At 52.2% G+C, this 9,180-nt stretch overlaps 1 non-coding gene across 1 annotated transcript; it reads left to right on the top strand.

Moving 5' to 3' along the window:
* Positions 1–6,268: 6,268 nt before the first annotated feature.
* trnat-ugu (transfer RNA threonine (anticodon UGU)) lies at positions 6,269–6,341 on the top strand. Its single transcript has one exon. It is a non-coding gene; the product is annotated as a tRNA-Thr (tRNA).
* The last annotated feature ends 2,839 nt before the right edge of the window (positions 6,342–9,180 follow it).

The following is a 9,180-nucleotide window of genomic DNA, read 5'->3' as shown; positions in this document are numbered from 1 at the left end:
ACAGGGCTCCGTCAGAGACCGTGGACAGAGGTAGATTGACGGGATCAGCGGCCAACCAGGGCCGACGAGCCCCAGTGACCGGAAGTTACTGTATAATTAAAATAAGAAATAAATATCGAGAACATGAGACGATTTGTCCTTGAAAGTGGGTCCGCAGGTTGTGGGAATATTTCAATGGTGGAGCAAGTAAACTTTGGTTCAAGAGCCTGAAGTTTGGGGAATATTAACTTTTCCAGAACCTGGTGGTGTGAATCCTGAGGCTCCAGCACTTTATTCCCGACGGCAGCAGTGAGAAGACAGCGTGACCTGGATGGCGGAAATCCTCAGACCAGAAGACATCGGAGCAGCATTAGGCCATTCAGCCCATCGAGTCTGCTCCACCATTCCAGTATGGCCAATCCCGGATCCCACTCAACCCCATATCTCTCCATATCCTTTGATGCCCTGACCGATCAGGAAACGATCAACTTCCGCCTTCAGTATACACAGGGACCTGGCCTCCACCGCAGTCTGTGGCGGAGCACTCCACAGATTCACGACTCTCTGGCTAAAATAATTCCTCTTTACCTCTCTTCTAAAAGGCCGCTCAACTTTGAGGCTGTGCCCTCTAGTTCTGGATACCCCCACCAGAGGAAACATCCTCTCCTCATCCACCCTGACGAAGGGTCTCGGCCGAAAACGTTGACTGTTCGTTTCCACGGATGCTGCCCGACCTGCTGAGTTCCTCCAGCGTATTGTCCATGTTGCATTATTTCCCTGCTTTTATATTTTATTCCCATTGAAATAAATGCCAATATTGCATTTGCATTCTTTACCGCAGACTCAACCTGTGAATTAACCTTCTGGGGGTCTTGCATGAGGACCCCTGAGTCCCTCTGCACCTCTGATGTTTGAATTTTCTCCTCATTTAGATATTGGTCTGCACTGTTGTTCCTTTTACCAAAATGCATTATCATATCCCAACACTGTAGTCCATTTGCCACTTTTTTGCCCATTCTTCCAATATGTCTAATTCCTGCTGCAATCGCATTGTTTCCTCAGCACTACCTACCCCTCCGCCTATCTTCGTATCATCCGCAAACTTTGCCCGAAAATCATCAACTCCATTATCTAAATCATTGACAAACAATCTGAAAAGTAGCGGTCCCAATACTGACTCCTGAGGAACATCACTAGTAGCCAACCTGAAAAGGTCCCCTTTATTCCCACTCCTGCCTGTCAGCCATTCTGCTATCCACGCCAGTGTCTTTCCTGTATCGCCATAGGATTTTATCTTGTTAAACAGCCTCATGTGTGGCACCTTATCAAACGCCTTCGGAAAATCCCAGTAAATGACATCCACTGCCTCTCCTTGGTCCATCCTGCGTGTTGCTTCCTTGAAGAACTCTAACAGATTTGTCAGGCAAGATTTTTTTTTACAGAAACCATGGTGATTTTGAGTATTTGATCATCATCCTCCAATTACCCTGAAACCTCGTCCTCAGTAATGGACTCCAACACTTTCCCAACCACTCAGGTTAGGCTAACTGGCCGATAATTTCCTTTCTTTCGTCTTCCTCCCTTCTTAAAGAGCGGAGTGACATTTGCAATTTTCCAGAGCGCACCAAAAGGACTTTACGTGACAACGTCATCACGTCGGAGCGAAACCCCCAACTCACTGTCGGAGGTTGTGAATTAGGTGCGTTTCTCCCAATTACGTCCCCCAACAACAGCGGACACTTGCTCCACAGCTCAGGGGTTAGAGGGCTGGTCTCGTAACCCAGGGGCCGGGGGTTCGAATCCCACAGGGAACCTCCACGACGTTTTCCGGCCCCTGGGGTCTGTACAAATTCTCGGGGCAAATGGGTTAATCCCCAAAGACCCAGGACAGGCCTCTGACTGTGTGTGTGTGTGTGTGTGTGTGTGTGTCTGTCTCATTGATCTCTCTGTGTGCGCCGTCACACGGCACCAGCCGCCGCTGTTCAATTCCCGCCGCAGCCCGCCTGTCACGGGCTCTCCCCGTGACCCCCTGGGTCTCCCCCCACATCCCAAAGACATACGGGTTTACCGTCAGTGAGCTGTCTTGGGGCCGGAAGCGGGCCGGTACTTGCGGGCTGCCCCCTCTGTCCAGTCCTCGGACTTGATGCAAACGTCGCCCGAGTTCACTGCGAGCTTTTATGTTTTGATGTTCGTGTGGTTATTGAAACTAATCTTTCTTCTTTAATCTCTCTCTCTCTCTCTCTTTCCTTGTCACTCTCTCTACCGATTCCACCATTCTCAGTTTTCCCTCAATGTTGCATTAACACCACTCTCTCTCTCTGTCCATCTGTTCCCCCTCTCATCCTGTCCCAACCCGTTTGTTTCTCCATCTCTCCGGCTCTTTCCTTGTCTCCCTCTAACCCCGTCCCTCACTCTCCGTACCCCACTCTCTCTCTCTGACTCTCTCTCTCTTTGTTGTCTTTATGTATTCTCTCTCTCTCTCTCTATCTCTCTCTCTCTCTCTCTCTCTCTCTCAGGCTCCCCATCTCCCTCTCTTCCTCTTTTGTCCCCTTTCCCTCCCCTCTCTCCCGACTTTCCCTGTCTCCCAGTCCCAAACTCTCTCTCTCTCCAATTCCCTTCTCTCCCTCTCTCGCCTTCTCTCCACCTCAACCCTCTCTCCCTGATTTCTCTCTCTCGCACAACCCCCCCTCTCCTGTTCTCTCGCAGCCTAAACCCTGCCCTGCTCTCTCTCCCCCTCACACACACCCTTCCCTTCTCTCTTTTCCTCTCCAAACCTAAACCCTTCCCCACCGCGCCCCGCTCCCCGTCTCTGCCCAGGAAGGGAATCGATCTGCGGCCTTTTTTTATCACCAGTGGTGGGGGTTCGTGTCCAGGAGTGGAGCCGTCCACCCGCAGTCACATCAGGGCCTGGGGTTGGAGATGTGGGTTCCCCCACCCAGCCCGTCCTGTGCACCGCACACAGACCAGCGCAGGACGGGAACTCAGCGAACGGCGCTGCGGCAGGAAACAGCGCCCCCTCGGGGCAGCGGGGGGGAACTGTGGGAAGGCCGAGAGGGGCAGCTCTTCTCCTGAATTTCCCCCCTCTTTTTGCACTATTAGTTTAATTAACTTTTAAAAATATGTACTTATTGTGATTTATAGTTTTCAATGTATGGCATTGTACTGCTGTCACATAACAACAAAGTTTATAACTTATGCCGGCGATATTGAACCTGTTTTGGTTCGCTCTCTCCCTCTTTCCTAGAGTCCCTGTTCTTCTCCCTCATTCTGCGCGCCTCCGTCCGCCTCCGTCCGCCTCTCTCTTCCTCCAAGTCTGTAGGTTTCGCCCTGTGAAGTGTCTCACCCCAAAACATCGCCTATTTCTCCCCCTCCATAGATGCTGCCTGACCTGCTGAGTTCCTCCGGCAATTGTGTGTGTGTGTGTGTGTGGGTGTGTGTGTGTGGGTCTGTGTGTGTGTGTGTGTGTGTGTGTGTGTGTGTGTGTGTGAGAGAGAATGTGTGTGTGTCTGTGTGTGTGTGTGTGTGTGAGAATGTGTGTGTGTGTGTGTGTCTGTGTGTGTGTGAGAATGTGAGTGTGTGTGTGTGTGTGTGTGTGTGTGAGAATGTGTGTGTGTCTGTGTGTGTGTGTGTGTCTGTGTGTGTGTGTGTGTGTGTGTGTGTCTGTGTGTGTGTGTGTGAGAATGTGTGTGTGTGTGTCTGTGTGTGTGTGAGAATGTGAGTGTGTGTGTGTCTGTGTGTGTGTGTGTGTGAGAATGTGTGTGTGTCTGTGTGTGTCTGTGTGTGTCTGTGTGTGTGTGTGTGTGTGTGTGTCTGTGTGTGTGTGTGTGTGTGTGTGTGTGTGTGTGTGTGTGTGTGTGTGTGTGTTGGCTGAAGGTTTCCAGCATCTGCAGAATCTCTGGGCCTTACCGTTTCTCTCTCTCTCTCTCTCTCTCTCTCTCTCTCTCTGCACCTCTCTCCCACCTCTCCTCTCTCTATATACCCGTTTCTCATTTTCTTTCCCTGACCCTCTCCCTCTCTCGCTCATCCCTCTCCCTCCTCCCCCTCTCTCCATCCTCTCCTACCCTCAATGTCCCTCACTCTCCACCCTGCTACACCCCGACACGTTAGCATTAGCCCAGGGTCCGTGGCCCCTGATGTCGGGGGAGTACGTGATTGACGTTAGCAGACGGGATCGGCATGGGGTGGGCATGCGGGAGACGGGTTCTTCAAAGTGAGTCCATAGGTTGTGGAACCAGTTCCGTGTTGGGGTGAGTGAAGTGACCCCACTTCGGTTCAAGAGCGCCTGATGGTTGCGGGGTAATAATTGTTCCCGGAACTGGTGGTGTGAATCCGGAGAGCCGGGCCTGGGTGGGAGGGGTCCTTGTTTTGTTGTGTCCCCGCTCCGTGTTGATGTGCTCACCTTCTGAAGGTTGGGGGAGTCCATTTTGGAACCGACCCCCTTCTCCTTCATCTCCAAACTCTACAATGCTCGTTCTCAGTATTCTGTATTGTTGTTCCTTTTCGCGCCTTGTGGCGCATCGGGGGGGACTTTTGCCGCTTTTCTCCCCCTGTGATTTTACCGAGATCCTGTTGCAGGCGGGCACGGATGGAAAGCGCGCAAAGAGCCAGCCGGATTGCAACTCGCCTCGAAGTCCGGTAGCTGACGCCACTGCACCGCTGGCCGGCTGCTAATAAACCGTGTACAGTATTAGTTCTAACGGTTACAGACGGCGGGACTCGCCACTGCACCCGGCCACGTGTGGGGCCTTCGGGGAGGGGTAGGGGTCTATCTATTATCTATCGATTGCGAAACAGCGGGGAATAGGCCGTCCCGCCCCTTCAAGCCCAGCATCCCCCCAATTTACCCCCTAGCCTCGTCACGGGGCAATTTACAATGCCAAGTTAACCTACCAACCAGGAGGAATCTGGGCTGTAGGAGGAAACCGCGGCATCGGGAGGAAACCGGGTAGAACGTACAGGCAGCAGCGGGATTTGAACCTGGGTCAGTGGTTGAGCTGACCACCCCGCTGTCCGTACGGTGTCCTTCCGTTCCGGGGCAGCCCAACTCGCCTTTGGCCCCCACCGGACCCTCGGCTCTCACCTGCGGCTCCAAGCCGCTGTCTGTCCACAAACCCGGGTGCACCGCTTCGACAGGAGGGCCCGGACCAGGGGAGGGTAGCCGGCGGGCCTCGTACCCCGGTGAGATAGGGACAGGCCTGTCCTAGCGTGTGAAGTCAACTCCGGCCGACTGGGTGGTGGAGACGAGCCGCGACATCCAACAGTCGTGAGGGCCGTTCTGCGACACTTAGCGGGGAGCGGAGGGAATGAGTGGTTACCCACTGCAAACAAGGAAGAGCCCAGTCTGTGACAACTACTCGTCCCACAAGACCCGGACTTCCGAGGTCGAGAGAGTGGATCTGTCCCTTTAAAAACTCTTCTGCCCGGGCTTCGCTGACATGGTCGGAGACGACGGACAACCGAGTTCCTTTGATTGACTGTCAATGAGCAAAATTCGCGCAGACACTTCGTGCAGATCGTGGACCACCTTCACAGAGTGTTTTCACCCATTGCGTCCTCCAAATCTTCATTCTCATTGTAACACTCAAGACGATTGCCGACACCTTCAAATTCTTCGCGGCGCCTAACTTGTTGAAGTCGTGAAATCACTTCGGGAGTCTCCAAGCCTGAATGCTTGAAACGGCAGAGAGCGAAATAATTCTATATTGTCTTTCTGCTTATCTGCTGCCAATGATCAGTGAGGAGAACCTCTGCTTTTTGAACGCAAACACACGCCATGTGTCGCTATTTACAAACTCTTCGCTCTGAACGCAGGGTAGTGTCTGAGGGCCACGGGACGTTCACGCAACTGACGCCAGTTGGAAACTGCTCGGCAACCGTCTCCTGTCCCGATTAAGAGGCACGGTGTCCCAAATAAACGCAGGGAATCCTGGCTGTTTTCCCCATTGGTTTTTGTTCTGGAAGAGTTGTCTCAAATTAGTGGCTGTCCTGATCTACTGACCAGAATCCACCGTATTTGTGTTTTTTTTTATTTGCAGAGTTTGTCTTCTTTTGCGTATTGGTTGTTTGTCTCTGTGTGCGGTTTTTCACTGCCTTCCTTCGTACCTGTTGTGAATGCCCGCAAGAAAATGAATCTCAGGGTGATATGGGCATGTTGACACATATGTAGTTTGATCATAAATTCACTCTGACCTTTGAAACCGTTCAGACTGAAGGACGTCACTGTTTATGTCGGGCATACCCAGATCTCCAGAACAATAACAGGTGGAGTCAGGAGGCGACTGTACAAGGAGGCTCCGTAGCTCAGGGGTTAGAGCACTGGTCTTGTAAACCAGGGGTCGTGAGTTCGAATCTCACTGGGGCCTCAACATTTTCCGACCCTCACAAGCACCGCAGCACGGTGAAAATCCTTTCTTGTGTATCGTCCAGTAGTTTATTGCACCAGGCATTGATGTTGAAAAGGCAAATTTCTTCAGCTGGAGGGTGGTGAATCTGTGGAGGTCATGTCATTGGGGATATTTCAAGCAGAGATTGATAGATTGTTGATTGGTCAGAGCATGAAGGGATTGGTCAGGGCGGGAGGGAAGGCAGGAGATTGAGGCTGAGAGGGAAATGGGTTCGGACATGGTGAAATGGTAGAGCAGTCTAGATGGGCTGAATGGCCTCATTCTATCTTCTGGTCTAAAGCAATGCCAGATTGCAGAATGAAGCAGCTGCAGAGGAAGTGGAGCGCAGGCAGGCAGACCGCGAGGCGCAAAGGCATAACGGGGAAGGTGATGAGGTCGGGGTCCATCTTGTTGACAACGGAAGTTCCTGCATCAGGCTGCTGTTTATTGATTACACCTCAGCGTTCAACACCATCGTTCCCTCAGAGCTAATCAACGAGCTCCAAATCCCGGGCCTCCGTACCTCCCTCTGCAACTGGATCCTTGACTCCCTCACCGGGAGACCAGAGTCAGTACGGATCAGGGATAACACCCTCTCCTCACTGGCGCACCTCGGGGATGTGTGTGTAACCCTCTCTCTCTACACCCAGGACTGCGTGCCTCGGCAGAGCTCAAACGCCATCTATAGATCTGCCGATGGGAGAACAGAGTTTGAGATGGCGACGAGGGGGCGTACAGGAGCGAGGCGGATCAGCTGGTTGAGTGGTGTTATAACAAGCACCTTCCACTCCACGCCAGTAAGGACAAGGGAGGAAGCGGGGGAGAAGATGGCGACGCGACGGTAGCGCACGGCCTCTCCGGTGAATGATGTCTGTAATCTGTCAAGTAGGGGACCGTGCACAATTCTGATTTGATGGAGACGGACGTGAGAGTACGGAGGAACATCTGGAAAATTTCTGAAATGCCCGCTTCGCTGCCGCTGCTACCGTGTGGTAACCGGAATCTCCGGAGCAGAAGGGTCCGAAATCCTCAGCTTTGCGTGTTTCAGCGGCTAGGGAGAGGTCGAAGGCGCTCAGCGGAGGATAGCGCTCGGGAGGCTGTATCGGAGGGGCTGGTCGGAGGCTCAAAGTTTTCGGACGGACGGACTCAGTGTCGACTGTGGTCGGCTGCTTCCAAGGCATCGGCAAGTTGACAGTACCTGGAGGTTTACGGCAGGGAGTTTCTCCCTTTTGCCGCCTGCTATCGGGGACTCGGGAGTCAATCAACTCGGGAACTTTGAGACTTTATTTACCGTGCCCATGGTTTGTTCTTCATCGAATTATGGTATTGCTTTGCACTGCTGTAACTATATGTTATAATTATGTGGTTCTGTCAGTGTTAGTCTTTGGTTTGTCCTGTTCTCTGTGATATCACTCTGGAGGAACATTGTATCATTTCTTAATGCATGTATGCATTTCTAAATGACAATAAACGAGGACTGAGTGTTTTCATAATCTAAGGACAAGGGATTGATTGTGGACCTCGGGAAGGGGAAGCTGAAGGAACCCAGTCTGGTGCTCATCAAGGGGCGGGGAGGGGGGCGGTGTGGTTAGGCTGTGGGAATGGCGAGCAGCTTCAAGTTCCTGGACATGAAGATCTCAAAGGACCCGTCCTGGGCCCCGCGTGTCAATGCACTCATGAAGCAGGCTTGCTCCCTCAGGAGTATGAGAGCATTTTCATCGAAGCCTTTTTGCAGGTTTCTACAGAGCGGTCTAACCGGTTGTATTTGCCCGGTACGGAGGCTCCAATGCACAGGATCATGGGAGGGTGCGGGCGGGCGGGCGGGGTGTGTGTGTGGGTTAGACTCTGCCGGCCCCGGCCCCAGCGCGGGGCACAAGCCTCCCCAGCGACGAGGGCATCTGCCGGAGAAGGTGGCACCCGTCGTTCGCGACCCTCCTCATCCGGGACGTGCCCTCTTCTCATTACCACCGTCACAGAGTGGGTAGAGGAGCCCAAAGACCCAACCCACTGATTCAGGAACAGCTCCTTCCCCTCCACAATCAGATTTCTGAATGGTCCATGAAGCCATGAACACTTCCTCAGTGCTCCTCGTTTGCGTTATTTACCCCTCTTTGGCACTATCTATCTATAGTCTATCTCTCCATCTATCGGTTTATCTGTCTATCTATCTATCCATCCATTTATAGGAGAGAGAGCCTATCCATCTATTTATCAATCTATCTTTCTATCCATCCGCCTTATCCATCTATCAATCTATCCATCTATCTACCTGTCTATTTATCTATCTATCCGCCTATCTACCTATCTATCTGTCTAACTGTAGGCTTGAATTTCCAGCATCTGCAGAATTCCTGTTGTTTATGTATCTATCTATTTACTTATCTCTCTGTAAGGGGTTTCTTCTTTTACGTTACTGCGTAGGCTAATTAAAATGGCTTCTTTGTTATGTTAACTGCTGAGAAAGTTCTCTCACTAGCAGCTTATTTGGGTTATGTTATTGATAAGAGGGCGAACGAACCAACTGGGATAGATGGTATTCTTCCTAGTGTGTTTGCAAGTTATTGTGATACACGGGTTGTTGGGCAGAAGGCACGATGGAGACAGAGAGAATAGACAAGGTGCTGTGAGTCAGCTAACGGGGTCGGACCCCGAGCCAGAGTCTGAGGTCCAGGGTCTTCGGTGAGGAGAGGAGACGCAGACGGACTCGTGTGGAGTGTCTGGTCGACCACCGTGGTTGGTCCCAGGCGGCCGGTCGAGGTGGTCAGAGGGGTCGCAGGGGGAACAAGAAGAAGGGTCTTGAGCTCCAACCATTTGTGCA

The sequence above is a fragment of the Mobula hypostoma genome, chromosome 31, assembly GCF_963921235.1.
Source record: "Mobula hypostoma chromosome 31, sMobHyp1.1, whole genome shotgun sequence".
Taxonomy (NCBI): Eukaryota; Metazoa; Chordata; class Chondrichthyes; order Myliobatiformes; family Myliobatidae; genus Mobula; species Mobula hypostoma.
The sequence above is the reverse complement of the archived record's forward strand: the minus strand, read 5'-3'. Positions and strand labels throughout refer to the sequence as shown.